Source organism: Eubalaena glacialis, chromosome 10 (genome assembly GCF_028564815.1).
Source record: "Eubalaena glacialis isolate mEubGla1 chromosome 10, mEubGla1.1.hap2.+ XY, whole genome shotgun sequence".
NCBI lineage: Eukaryota > Metazoa > Chordata > Mammalia > Artiodactyla > Balaenidae > Eubalaena > Eubalaena glacialis.
In genome coordinates, this window is record NC_083725.1 from 74,537,324 (window position 1) to 74,552,172 (window position 14,849).

Consider the following 14,849-nt stretch of genomic DNA (forward strand, 5'->3'; position numbering starts at 1 on the left):
ATCCCTTCCCACACTGAAACAGAATTCTGGACTAACGACGGGAGCTAAGAAAAGAAGAGCCCTGGGACAAATCTAAGAGTCACTGACCACGAAGGAGAGATGAAGATCCTCCTTCAAGGGGAGAAGCAAGCACAGGGAATCAAGAAATGAGAACTCCACGGAAGAGAAGGCAGCTTGTATTTACTAAGTCTAATGTCTCACCTGAAGTCACAGGTCCTTGAGGAGATAGCCAGGGGCAGTGCCTGGAGCCATGCTGCTCTGGGAGAAGCATCCCGAAGTTACCTGCTTGGGCAGCAGACAAGCAAAAAACCTGACCTCTGTGGGAAGAGGCACTGAGGCCTGGCTAAGTGAATGCCAAGTGAAATCCTCCTGTCCAGGTGTTCTCAGCCTATCAGCTGCCAACTGTGGACTTTGCCCTTGAAATTCAACTCCTGGGCTAAAGAGATAATCTCCCAGGCATGTCCTGTGTAAACTTGGCTAATCAACAGAACAAACTCAACGCTGAGCCTCCCTGCAGTACCCGAAACAGTCCTGCCAACCAGGTGGCTGTGCTGAAGGGCAGGGGAGAGCTTATCCTGCCATTAAGGTCACCTATCCGAAAAGAATCATGTGCCCAGGACAGTCATTTTCCAAAAATCAGTCAACAGCTGTTTAGAGACAAGCACACAGCAGAAAACCTCACGCAGAGGTGACAGGGATATTGTGAGACGAGTCCTAGGGACAGAGGGCACGAACCTTGACCAGGCTTTGTTGATGTTATGGGGTTAGTGACCCAAGAGGTTCTAAAGCGTAGACATGAAATTCTAAGTGAATGAAGAAGGCACACCAGTTAACATCTGGCCCTCTCACCCTCACTTGAATCTCAGCTGCTAAGCCTGTTAAGCAGTGGTTCCTAACCTCCAGCAGCAGCAGCAACTTAGAAACCTGTTGAAAATGCAAATTCTCAGGCCCCACTTCAGACCTACTGAACTAGAAACAAGATCTCCAGGTGAGTTGGGGGCAGCTCACGTCTGAACACCACTGCTCTAAGGCCCTAGAGGGCTCTGTCTTCTGGAGCACAGACCCTCCCTCCCCACCATCCAGACTTCCCTTACAGTCTGCTTTAAATGAATTTTGGGGAACTGGAATATTACCTCTCTAGTTACACCCAGTAAGACAGACAAGTTTCTTCCCACTCCAATTCTATCTTCCACATGGTCTCATAGGTTTCTTTTCTACCAACTAAATCCAGTTGTGCTCCTTTCCTCCTTTCAGAAGAACAACGATTCCCCAGTTCCTGGAGGGTTCGAACACTTCAAGTTCTGACCTCCACCAATCTTTTCGGCCTCCCGCTAGCTCATCTGTGTGTCGCTGCTCACGGTAGGTGCGGGCTCAGTGAAGAGGTGCTGGAGATAAAAGCATTCTCTCAAGGAATCTTTCCTAACCACAGAGCTTTTCCTTCAGAAGCAAAGTAGTTACTAACACAGACAGGGATAGAGGAAACAGGAAAGCAGAATCCCATTACTTAAAAAAGAAATTCCTCTGTATGTCAGGAATCCATGTTAAATCTGAAATTCAATCTCACCCTGCTCTGCCCGTCACAAACTATTCCATCTAGCTGGTAAACCAGGCTGAACACAGATCTCATGAACACCAAGGACTGAAAGTTTATAAACACCCTATACATTTTCATTTCAGAATCCTCACCCTTGATTTATAGAATCCAAACAGGATCAGTCCCTTGAAAAAGAAGTATCTACCAATAGAAACTAGTCAATGTTCAATTCCCAGCAAGTGAAAGTTATGGCCTAACAAATTTCTTTCCTCAAACATTGCCAACAAACTTGAAGACTCTAAAAGAAACCTGTGAACTAGAAAATCAGAGTTTACTTACAAATGCTATTTTACTGACAAATTACTTAAATTTTCCAAAACCAAATTCCATCTTCTTACTACAAAATAGGGGGGATCATAACAGGACATCTAATGAGCTACTTGTGGAGTATTGATCAGAAAGATCACTCTTCCTACCCAGGTAAAGAGAGGTGATTCAGGCTGTTTCCAAGTCTTGTCACACACCCCACCCTCCCCAGGTTTTGATATGCACTGGTAGTCTCAATATCTAACCTGGTACTCCTTTCAGAAAAAGATGGAAAAAAAAACAAAAAAAAACCTCACTCAACCCCACAAACATCCAAAATCTATCCTAGCTTCCAATGGACAGAAAGGAGAACATGACAGTAAACAACACTTAACAATTCAGGAAAAAAATGCTCATTAACTATTTTGGATAACTAAGAGGAGGTGGCATCAATCAGAGTGGGGATATAGAAAGAGCACATCCTTTGGAATCATACAGACTTAGATTTGGATTTTAAGCAAGTTAGCCAGTCTGAGTTCCTCAGCTGTAGACAGCAGAATATCAACAAATTCGTTCATGGATTGTTGTGAGAATTTGCTAAAATGATGCAAGTGAAAACGCCTAGTAAAACACAATGTCTAGAATAGAGTAAGCATTCATTCTACTAATGATATACCACAAATCTAAAATCTACAGAAATTTTTAAAACACATATTGCTTGATCCCAAGAATTACGCAGAATTGAATTATATTTATTCAGCTTCCTTTAGCTAATCATTTATGTGTCTATCCCCACTCCAGATCCCTTCTATTTCCCCATATTTTGACACCTTATCCCTAGTTGTGCCACACCTAGAATATAGACCCCTCATACTGGTTTTCCAAACTGCTTACCATGGCCAAAAGTCTCTACCTGAACTAGCCTCTACCATCTTATACCCCCCTACATCTACCTGCTCCCTATATTCTAACAATGACGACTTTCTGTTCTCTCAACATGCCAAGCTCTTTCCTACTTCAGGGGCTTTGCCTTGCTGCTCCCTCTTCCAGGAATGTACTTTCCCAAATCTTCATATTCACAGCTTCTTCTCATCCTTGAACTTGCAGCTCAAATGTCATCTTCTCAGAGAGGTCTCATCTAACTTCTCTTTTGAAAATAGCTATCAAGTTCCTGTTTCTCGGGCTTCCCTGGTGCCACAGTGGTTAAGAATCCACCTACCAATGCAGGGGACGTGGGTTCGAACCCTGGTCCAGGAAGATTCCACATGCCGTGGAGCAACTAAGCCCGTGCACCACAACTACTGAGCCTGCGCTCTAGAGCCTGCGAGTCACAACTACTGAACCCGCATGCCACAACTACTGGAGCCCGTGCTCCGCAACAAGAGAAGCCACTGCAAGGAGAAGCCCGCACACCGCAACGAAGAGCAGCCCCCGCTCGCTGCAACTAGAGGAAGCCTGCGTGCAGCAACAAAGACCCAACGCAGCCAAAAATAAATACACAAAATAAATAAATAAATAAGTAATTTTTTTTAAAGTTCCTGTTTCTCTCTCTTTTACATCACCATTATTTCCTTCATAGCTCATATCACTATCTTTATCTCATTTATTGATTTGTTTGCTTTTTTACTTACTGCCCCCCCATGACACAAGGACTTTGCTGTGTTAGTTACCTCTACATCCCCAGCATAGAGAACTGTGCCTAGAACAGGATGGATACTCAATAAAGATGTACTGAATGAATGAATAAATAAAAAGTTTCTAAACAAGAGAGGCAGAGTTGGACACCCTCCCTGCCCCCCAGTGGGATCTCAAGGAAAGACTGTAAATTAAGAGAAAGGGCTGGGGAGAAATAAACCCTTAGGGAACACAAATGGATAAAGTCATCCCAACTCCCCCACTGACAGTAACTGCTATCAGGGGCCAGGACGATGTCGTAAGTGTTGCAATCTCCACAGCTTTCTTTTTCTCCCCAATAACTTTTCTTATTGTGGTAAAATACACGTAACTCCATGGTTTTCTCCTTTAGTTTCTACAGCTTCCCAGGGCTCAACTTCTTCCAGCAAAGCTATGGAGACATGTGACCTTGGGTATTTTTCAGATGAAAAGGAGTCTGGATAGCATTGCTTTTGAAACCCACCTGGGTTTACCAAACAGATGTGGGTTTTGAGATTTAAAAAAAAAAAAAAAAAAGCTTTTCTACTTCCATTTAATGAGATTTAAATACAACAAAATTTTCCAGTTGTTCCTCATTGTTTTCTTTTTAATTTGACCCCTGCCACTTCCCTTTGGGCACTTACTCAGCGTTAAGAAAACCCACCGCCCTTCTTACCACCAGTATCCTCACAGCTGGCTCTCCCAGCACAGCTGAGCAGTAACCCAATCCTGAGCAGCAGTGATGACTCACAACCCAGAGAGACCGGGTCCCACAGAGGACAGTGCTGCCCACTCCATTTCAAAAACAGCAATTTATCTGGCATTTCCATTTATGTTGGAACCCAAAGGGGTGAGTAAATCTGGGGGTTAGAGGGGGGCAAAGAAAATAAACTTCAGTGCTCTCTTTCCTTTCTAGATTCCTAAGCCTCAGTTCCCTGAGTTAGTGAAGTCACAGACTGCAAACCAAGGTCACTGACATTGCCAAGTTCAACTCAGCTATCCCAGGTATTTTCCTTTCACATTCAAATACCACACTTCTTTATAGGTGCCAGGGTCAGTCAGGTTCTTTCATTTCCTTTCCCTATTTGCATCCATTTGCCAAGTGACAAAGTATAGGTACACATGGGTCTGACCTTCTTATTCTTAGATCCCTACAAATGAGTACAAGGCCCCACATGTGGTTTCTGCACACTGTGGTCTTCATTTCTTTTAATCACTCCTTCAGAACACACGATAGGTCAAAAATTGCTAATAAACTAAATGAGGGAGGGGAGTCTGGCATAACTCTGTGCCAAGAAAACTTACCTCCAGTAAGGAGTGTGAGGCATAGTGTTGGTAGCTGAAAGTACCATCAAGGCTGAGCGTCCCCTGATTGTACAGGGAGCTACTGTAGAGACTGAGCTCCCGCCTCTGGGAGCCTACAGAAGCAAAACTGTGGAAGAAATAAAATGTTTGACCCTAATCCACAGAGTTTGGTCTTCTAAAGCAAAAGGAACCTTAAATTATAAACAGGCTCACTCAAAGGGAAAATCTGTGAAGCACCTACTCCCAGGAACTCCCCATTCTGCCCTAGGCCAGCCTGGGTTCAGCAGGCCCATAAATTGGCACTGTTGATATGACCTTCCCAGACTCTAGCTCAACAAGAGATAACAACAAAGCTGAGAGCTTTGGTAGCACTCAAAGGAGATTTGAGGGACTTAAAACATGCTGCTAAATATGGCAGCAAAAGTTCCTGTTTCTTGCAGTTGAACAAGGAAATCTCTTTATAATTACACTTGTAGATAAGATGCACCAAGCTACTCGGTACTACTCTTTCTTGTGAGGAACAGGTTAACACCTCCTCGTCCCAATCCACCGCTCCTCTCCTGGGAGACTGGTCTCAGTGTTCACTGTCGGGGGCAGGTCTCACCTGGGGCTGGGGAGGCAACATGTCTCCTGGAAGATAAAGTGCCAGGAGCTTCTTACACAGCTCACTGTCTTAGCCACAACCATTTGCCTGGGGATAGTCACCGCTCTTCATTCCCTAGCTCTCTCTGCCCCTAAAATTTACACTCTCCCTCAGCCCACTTCCCTTCTTGCTCTTTTGCCCAGGGCTCTGCCACAGAACATGCATTACTCATCAGAGAGGGTCCTTTCAACCTAGATGCTCCTTTGTTCAGCCAGATTCCCCCTCTGGTTTACATAATTCTTTACAAAAGCAAGGTACAAGAGCTATGACCTCTGTACTGACAGGGGACACTTACTACTGCCCTGCCGATACTAGATATCTGTCCAAGACATGGAGGAAGGGGGTAGCGCCTCACATTTCTCAGCAGAACAAACCGGACAGACAGACAAGCCCCTCAGAAACAAACTCTGCTTGGCTTACAAGGGAATAATAAATATAACTATAATGGCTCACATTGCATGAAGTGCTAGATATGAGGTGCTATTCTCAGCACTTGACATTTAGGCCTCACCACGACCCTATGAAATAGTACTATTACCACCTCCATTCTATAGAAGAGGGACTGGGGCATGGGAGGCTAAGTACCTTGCCCAAGGCGACAGAGCTGGGACGTGGCAGAGCCAGAATGTGAACCCCGACAGCCCGACCAGGCTCTAGACATCACTCTTTCATTGGATGGCTCTTCCCTTAACACACAGGTTTGTCTCTGAGCACAACGGGCTCACTCCAGACTCTAAGGAGAGAGGGTCTGTCAAAAAACACTGCCAGTTTTCTCCACTGAGAGAAGGAAACAGTGTTGGCCGTATTTATTCACAGAGCTGGTCTAAGTCTTTACAGCAGAACAAATGAGTACTCCAAACATGTGTTGACCAAAATTTTTCCAGAGGCACTAAGTGAAACCACCACCTCCTTTCTTACTGACCTGGGAGACCTTCTAGCTTACTAAGGGCTAGAGCCTCTTTGCAAGTTGTTGCGACCAAGCCCTATGCAGCTGAGAACAAGTTCCCAGTCTCCAAGTTATACGAACCAAGGCAAAATGCTTCCTAGAATCCAGCTGATGGGGTTAAAAAAAAAAAGTTACCCAAATACGTTTTTAAGCATAAACTAAGTATGTTGGTCAGTTTGAGGAAATAAAATGTATCAAATATTTTACTTAGCTTCATAGGACTTTAGGGAAATCTAGTTGGAAAGATAAGATAATGCATATCAAGAGTCAAGTCAGAATGTCAACGAAAACACTCAAAGAGGAAACTGAAGCCTAGAGAAGCCAAGTTACTTCCCCAAGGTCACCCAGCAAGTCATAGCTAGAGCCAGGACTAAAGCTCAGATCTGCTTACTACCTGGCCAGGGCTCTTTCTACTCCTGTATGCAGGCAGAGAAGTTCATAGGAGGGAGAGATCTCTAACAGCAGCAGCAGCTAGCATTTATTGAGAGCATATGTGTGCCAGAAACTAAGCTAAGTGCTTTATGTAAATTATCTCATTTAACCCCTGCAACAGATCTTTAAGATGGGTAATATTACTCCCAATTTACAGATAAAGACACTAAGGTTTACAAAGGTTAACTCCAGAGGTCCGCAGATAGTAAGAGGAAGCGCCAGACTATGAACCTCCAGAGCTGGCTGCAAAGCCTATGTTCTAAGCTGGGTCTTGAAGGATACAGGATAGAATTCATGGAAGCAGAGGTGAGGAGTGCTAGGGTAGCCAGTGTCCAGAGCACTGACAGCAGCTTGGGAAGGGCCTCCAATGCTGCGTTAAGGAGGACCTCAAGGTCCTACCTGGGCCAGCCTGTAGGAAAGGGGCAAGCAAGAAGCAGTTCTAGACTCCCATGACTGTGAAGGGTAAGCGTCCTACAAGAGGGTAAAGCTGAGCCTGTGAAGCTGGGTTGAGAAGGACCACGTCAGAAACTCTCCTGGGTTCTTGAAAGATGAATAAAGTACAAAGTATACACTCCTTCTAAAAGAAGAATATGATTTGACTTTCCTAGCATAGTAACCCCAACCTGATTAAGAGATGCCAGCCTTACTCTCTTCCAAGAGCTGCTCTAAGTTGATAATAATAATGGAAAGCATTGAACATTTACTGTGTGCCAGGCACTGGGCTGAGAGCTTTACATGTATCATTTCAATCAATCCTCACCACAACTGTAACAAGCTAAGAGTTATTATTATATCCATTTTACAGATGCCTCACAGAAAACTGGGGCTCAGAGAGATTAGATAAATTACCCAAGGTCACACAGCTAGTAAACAGTAATGTCAGATTCTAAACCTATGTTTATATGACCCCTGAGTTCCAGCCCTTAATCACTTCACTACACTGCATGTAAGATACTCTCATTATGTGCAAATAGTTCCATCAGAGCTGCTCTAAGGCAGCACCATACACTCACTGAATATCTAATAGTCACTGAGAGTTGAACAAACACATTACAGGTTGACTCACTTAAAAGCAATCTATAAAACTCAGTTGTCAGAACTCCGTAAGAGAGCCTGTGTTCCAAGACATGAATGAACATACCAAAATCAGTTCCTCAAACAAAGCTAAAGAGTTCTAGAAACTAGCTGACTTTATAGTTTTCCTTCCAATTTTCCCATTTCCCTTTTCCCATTCCCCACCCCTGCACACACACCCCATGGTCTGACGCTCTCAGAGAAACCTAGGACACCGTCCTCCTATTTCCAGTCCTTTAGTCGGCTCTCTCCCATTACTCAAACAGTGCTTCAAATCACAGTCTAAGAGTTGGACCCTCTTCCTTTTTCCCAGTCTGAAGCATGAGATGGCCATTAACCCTACCATCAAAACCTAAAACTTCAGTAGGTCTGTGTTTCTTCTCAGTCACACGGACAGAGGCTCACACTGGGGAGGAAATAACTATACTACAACAAGTAATACAATATATATATATGGGATAAATCCCACACTTGATACTTTTTTAGATCCTCCCCAGCTCTTGGCCCAGACCCTCTGTATTCACTGACTAAATGGGTAAACAGACCAAGAGAACATATGGGCACCAGAGATGTCTCTGAGCCCAAAGAGCAAATGAACAGGGGTGCTGACCCCAGTGCCAGCCGCCCCCACCCACTCCTGCCCTCCCAGTGCTTGTTAGGACCTACACGACACTGTCTCCTTGAGCCCCTGGGGGTGGGCCGGCATTCTGCTATATCACGAAGGCCTCCTAGGTCAGCCCAGGTACACCCTCTATCACCCTTCCTGTCCCTGAGAACTACCCTCTCCTCAATCTCCTTCCCAGGGCCTCTCTCCTGTTCCTTCTAGTAATCTTTCTACTGCTTCAGATCTTGTCTCCCATAACCCTATGTTTATCTCATTTTTCCCAGGTTCAAATAGTCCTTCATCCACTGTGACGCTTCCTATTAGCCAATCTCCAGCACATATACAAATCCCTTCAGTGACAAGTCACACAGAAAAAGAGTCTGGATCTTTGAGAAACAGGTGGTTTCATGACAAACTCTTAGGAACAGGTCAGCTTCGGTTAAGAAGGCTTCATATCCTGATTGCATATAATTCACCCTTTATAGAGACAGTGCAATCTAAGATTCAGGCAGTTTTCAGAGAAGAGTACCGTGATCATTTCAACAGCCCCTCAACAGCAGTATACCTGAGCCAAAAAAAATGAGAAGGGATCTTTGGAGAAATCCTTCAATAAGGTAGTCTAGACTCATTCAGCATCCTCCTCTCCACTCAACACACACATACACACATACACACACGCAGGCCAGTTTTCTAGGGCCCATGGCTAGAAACAGAGACCCTGGATTTTTCCTATCAGACAGTATCACGTGGCATGTTCCCCTCAGATGGATGCACCCAGCATTTCAGCCCACCCACCTACTGGGACAGGTGCACAGAGCACCTCCTCCCCAGCATAAAAGAGATGCACAGTCTCCCTCCCCACCCCCAGAAGAAGCCACTCACTCATGCAAGTTTTCCCACAGAAAGAGAAATCTCTGCAGACCATGCCAGGTGGTCTTTTTTTTTTTTTCTTTCATGCCCTCCTGGCCCCTTCTCCACTTTCACATGGTTCCTGCGAGGCCCCCTCCCCACAGCCTGCTCTCCCTGCTCTCTGGAGGGACAGAAGGAAGACAAGCCAAAGCCCTGCAGTGCTGCTGCCCGGCCTCCCCCCGGCTCCACACACGTTCCCTTTGCTTGGCTGCCTCAGCAAACTCTCTTGGGCCCAACATGAGAAATCAGGAGTCTCCAGGGCAGTGACAGATAACAGCTAAGAGAAGCAACAGGATGACATGCTCTCAGCCTCTCAGTCCTGCCAGCCTGCAGGGAGGTGCTTTGGACGGCCCAGGACTCGGACCCTCTACCTCCCTCAGGTTCCTATCTCCCCGAAGTAGTCCTTAGAATCGGGTTAGGTGGGGACGGAGCGCAGCCTCTCTTAGTCCCGGGCCAGCAGTGTGGCCGTGATATCTGGAGTTGGGGTGCCCGTCCAAATGGTACGCCCAAGCCCTGCATTCCAGGGACAGGGGCAGAGCCAGCAGAACTGAGGATGGCCTTGGCCTGTCCTCCAAAGTATTTCAGAATTTCAACTTCCCTGGGTGACTGATTATTCTAATTTTACAGAGAGAAGGAGCCCAGGGGGAGAAAGTGCAGGAAGAGGAGTAAAGGAAGGGGGAGAGAGGGAGTAAGAACAGGAATGTTACTTTTTCACCCTTAAGGAACATGGAGGGATCCGATTTGTGACTCAGCTCTGGGAAACTGGGCTGACAAGGAGTGGGGAACAGCTGCAGCCCCAAGCTAAGCTGTGGACAGCTTCCCCTCAGGCTGGAGAGGATGCTGTGACAAGATTCACCTGGAAAAAAGGCTCCGTTATTAAAAAAGAAAAAAATCTGTCTGTTCAGGGGCTTCTTCCAAGGCACTACTCCAGGGCCTGGCTGGCAGGTGTGCCCTTGCCCTACAACAAAAGCTGCGGCTGCAGGTGGGGTGCCAGCCCCTCCCTGTGTTCCCACGTAGTATGCCAGGAGCCTCCCGGAGTCTCTGAGGACAGAGCTGGGACGCCCTTGCCCAGAGGCTCCACTCTCCTGCTATTCTGTTCTTTGCACAGTCCCAGGGCATATCGAGTATCTCTGCCCTTGGAATTCCCACTTCCTTGTTTCTTTCTTATTTCCCTCTAAGCTGTAGCCACAGGTTCCTAAAAGAGCTGCCCAGCCCCCAAGGACCTTTCAGAGCAATAACGCTTCCTGCCAGTTAGAACCCTGCCTTTCAAACCCAAAACGTAGGAGAAAGGCCTCCCTGCTCACTCGAAACAGTTTCCCCAGCAGAACCTAACAGGATGAGGGAACCAGCCCTGGCAACCAGTAGCCTCTCTTCCAGCTTCTAAAATCTATGACTCCGTAAGCGCCAGGCAGCTGTGGGAAAAGCAAAGGGTCTCTTGGAATCCCTCTCCTCTATACTAAAACATGTGAGTCAGGTGACCCAAGGAAAGCTTCATCTCTGAAGGATCATTTATGGCTCAAAGTCTACAGTGAACATCTCTAAACTTCCCAACCCAAAGAAAGCACTATTTGTTTCTTTTCACATCTTGAAGAAGTTTTAAAAGGATTTTCTCATTTTTATTTATAAATGCAAAAGAGAAGAAGGGACTTTATAAATGGGAAAACCAGAACAGAGAGCAAAGTGACTTTCCAGAAGAGAGAGGGACCATCCTTCAAGTGTCAATTCATAACATCTTACATTATATAGGACTTGACTTGTTTAAAACTACTTTCATGGAAATTATTTCATTTGCTCCCCCCAACAGTCCTATGAAGGAGCTATTATCATTATCTGCATCTCACAGCCAATAAATCTGAAGGTCGTAGAGGTTGAGGGTCTTGCCCGTGGCTACCTTTATGGTAAGTAGCAGAACCTGGCCATGGTTCAAGTCTCCTAAACCCAAATCCATTATTCATTCTGCTGCACCAAAAGAAAGATCACCTGCTAGCCCTCTTCACACGTGCGGGGGCCATAAAATTGGAGGAGCTGCCCAAACACATCCACACGAGTAGAGGAGAACTGAGATCCTGGATGTGAGTTGCCCACCGAAGGGCCCACTGACTCAGAGAGGCCTCCTCCTCACATCCCCCAACGTGAGTCCCAGCCAACAGCGCCATGCCACATCCCCCCAGTTAACCGAGGTGTCAACCAAGCAGAGGAGCCCTGGAGTGCAGTGAAAGGAGGCATCACTTTAGAAGCGGCCCGCCTGAGGTCCAGGGCCATGGAGTTCACCCTTATGGAGCCTCAGGCCACAACAGTGATGTACACATGTCCACATTCAGGGAGCCCGCTTGGGGACATGGCCAGTGCTTTCATTGGCAAGCTGACCCGAAGTTAATCAGAAGGCCCCCCTCATTGTTTGCCAGAGTACAAAAGACATTCTGTTCAGAAAGTTCAAGAAGAAAAACCAAAGAGCCAGGACGGCAGCTGTTCCCTCATCCCACAGAGAAACCAAAGGCATCCACCAAGTTTCCTGAGGCCCAGTAGTAAGTTTAAGATATAACATGGCTGAAGCGGAAGCACATCCTGACGGTTCGCCACGGCAGGGAGTGTCCACTGCGTTAACCCTCCTGATAAGATCACTGACAGCCTTAGCTACCTCATCAACTATGAAAGTGCCTTTCTGGAACAGTCTCTTCTCCTAGGCCACAATGAGTTCACCACACACTAGTCCTCTAGGTCAGAACAAGTTTCACCAAAACATAGGACAAACAGTGTAGAAGGGGCGTGCGGCATGGACACTGCATGCCCTGAGATTTGGTTAAAATATTAACCAAGGAATCCATTCAGCACAACCACAGCACTTCATGTCTCCTCAGGTAACCCAGCTCTTAGCAGCAGCTCACTCTGAGATATCTGGATAAGAAACCTCTTTGCAGGTCCCTCAGCCCCCAGACACCACCTGCCTCCACACCATGTATTTTCTTAGGAAAGCCTGTGATGGGCTTTATTAATGAAGGAGGACGGCTTGCTTCTTACCAAGCTACCTGGGGGCCAGAGAGAGAGACCGACCCCGGTTCAAATATCCCTAGGACAGTCCCTCTGTCCTAATAACTACTCCAGAGAGACTTGGAGCTCACCACAGGCTCCCAGTTGAGTTAATTAGCTTTTTTTTTTTTCATTAGGTCAGACATAGCAGCACCAAGAGACAAAACAGACAGTGTTCACTAGAACAAACCAAGCCACTCAAAAGACACCGGAGTTTCCATGTAAGAACTACAAACACAATGCTGGAGTGATGATAACTCATTTTTTCTACATAAAAGACTCTTCCTGTAAAATATCCTGAGCCTTTGTGCTAAATAAAAGTAAGATGATGATTCCTATAGTGAAGTCTAAACACCTCAGGTTCAGTAAGAGTGAGATCAGCTAGATCTGCAAAGTCAAGAAAATTGGCTGTTTCCCTCCTCCTTAAGCTAATAGAATCCAACTGTTGGAGCATGACATCATTCCTGAGCCCCAGACCCCGAGCACAGAGTACAGACACTTGCCTGCCTCCCAGAAAACAGCCCAAGACTGGCCAGGAAAGGAGGAAAAACAATCCAAGCCCGGAGCTGACCTTACCTGAAAGTCCCGGTGCTTTCCTGCCCACTCCATTCTCAGCAGTTTGGCTCACACCACAGTCTGTTAGGGAGCCCAGGGCCCCCAAATCCACTCGCTCCGGCTCGGATACCTGCTGCGAGCTTCCCACGGCTCCTTCCTCTGACCTTTCGTGGCGCTCCTTCCAGCCAAATGAGCGGAGCACGGCTGGCCAGCCAGGCCAGTCGTCATGGAGACCCTGTTCTCGCCAGCGCTCGCTCCCGATCTCTCCCTCCCTCCCTTCCTTTCTCTCTCTCCCTCCCTTTCTCTCCCCCGACCCCTCCCTCGCTGTCTCCCTCTCTCTCCCTCAGTTCTGGGAGGCTTTCACGAAACAGCACTGTCTTTTGATCAGCTCGGTCTCTGCACGCATTCCACTCCTCCTACCTCCCTTCCAGTCAGACAAGGGCTCTGGGCTGCTCCTGGGAACTCGCTTCAACAGCTCAGAGGGGAGAAGGGAGAAGACAGTGAGTGGACTTGTTCTGCTCCCCACCAGTGTCTCATTTTTTTATAACTTGGAAGAGTCCTGGCCAGGGCGGGAGGGAGCTAGCTGGAACACTTGGAGGGGAAGCAAGCCCTTCCTCTGGGTCCTGGAGTGAGGGTAGGAGGACCCAGATGCACTGCCTTGACTTGTTTGTGCGCTTGGGATTTTCCCCGGCAGCAGCTGAGGCGGAAATGCATTCACCTCCCTGGAGCTCGCCTGGACTGGCCTCTCTGCTTACCTTGCTGCCTGCCCAGGTCGTGGCGATGGCTTTAACCAGTGCAGGGACTCATGGTACTAGTGCTGGTGCCAAAGCAGTCTCTCATCTTCCTGCAATGGAGAGGAAAGACACTAGGTCAGGTCCAGTAAGTGTCCTGGGCAAGTCAGAGTCACAGCCCAAGCAACAAATGTGATACAAATACAGCCTAAAGCCCAGGCTTTCTGTGAGCTGTCGTCACGGCCAGAAATAATATCAGTGCTGTTAAAGAGCTAGCACAGTGCCTGGGACACAGCAGGCCCTCTAAGTGTAATCCCCCGGTGCAGATTTCTGCTTTGTAATATATTTTTTAAAATATTTATTTATTTGGCTGTGCCGGGTCTTAGCTGTGGCATGTGGGATCTAGTTCCCTGACCAGGGATCAAACCCGGGCCCCCTAAATTGGAAGCACGGAGTCATCCACTGGACCACCAGGGAAGTCCCCTGCTTTGTAATATTCTTTTACATGCACTATTTTGTTCGATTCCCAAAACCTTTTGAAGTATACTGGATAGATATCATTATCACCATTTTATAGATGGGAAAACTAAGGCTCAGAGGGATCAAATATTTAGTCCACAGTTACAAAGCCAGTTTGGCAGTCGAAGAACTAACAGTAGAGACCAGTCCGCTGCCCCTAGTCTGGTACTTTCCTCTAAAGTACACTGCCATCTGATCTTACAAACTAACAGCTTTTTTGACAGCCAGTTATGAGATACAAGGCGGGGTTCCCTGCGGAAGATAGAGACTCCTTCTGAGTCGTGATCAGATAGGCCCTACTATCATCTTTTAGCCTGAAGGCTCTACAATAGCCTCTATGAGATGTGAAACATACTGGTGCACAGATTAGAGAAAAAAAGTCCTGCCCTATAGCTATAAATTCCCTTACACTTCTCCAAAGTACTCTTACAAATCTTGGCTCATCTGTTCAACCCAAGAGACCCAGAGTTAGGATTGGTATTATCATACTAATTTAACAGATTTTTTAAAAAATCTAAAAGAGAGGTCAAATAACTTGGCCCAGGTCACAGAACCAGAAGATAACAGATCTAGAAATAGTACCCAAGCCTTTCAACTCTCTTCCGTATATT

The 14,849-nt window shown here is 46.6% G+C and overlaps 1 protein-coding gene across 4 annotated transcripts in view; it reads right to left on the reverse strand.

Moving 5' to 3' along the window:
• DENND2B (DENN domain containing 2B) overlaps positions 1-14,849 on the reverse strand; it is a 171,320-nt gene that overhangs the window by 92,620 nt on the left and 63,851 nt on the right. For 3 of the 4 annotated variants that reach the window (XM_061201421.1, XM_061201422.1, XM_061201423.1), the window contains one exon: positions 13,744-13,832. The gene's annotated coding sequence lies outside the window, so the exon portion shown is untranslated. Of the gene's footprint in view, positions 1-13,009; positions 13,253-13,743; positions 13,833-14,849 lie in introns of those variants that run through there. The other variant, XM_061201420.1, reaches the window with a different exon arrangement.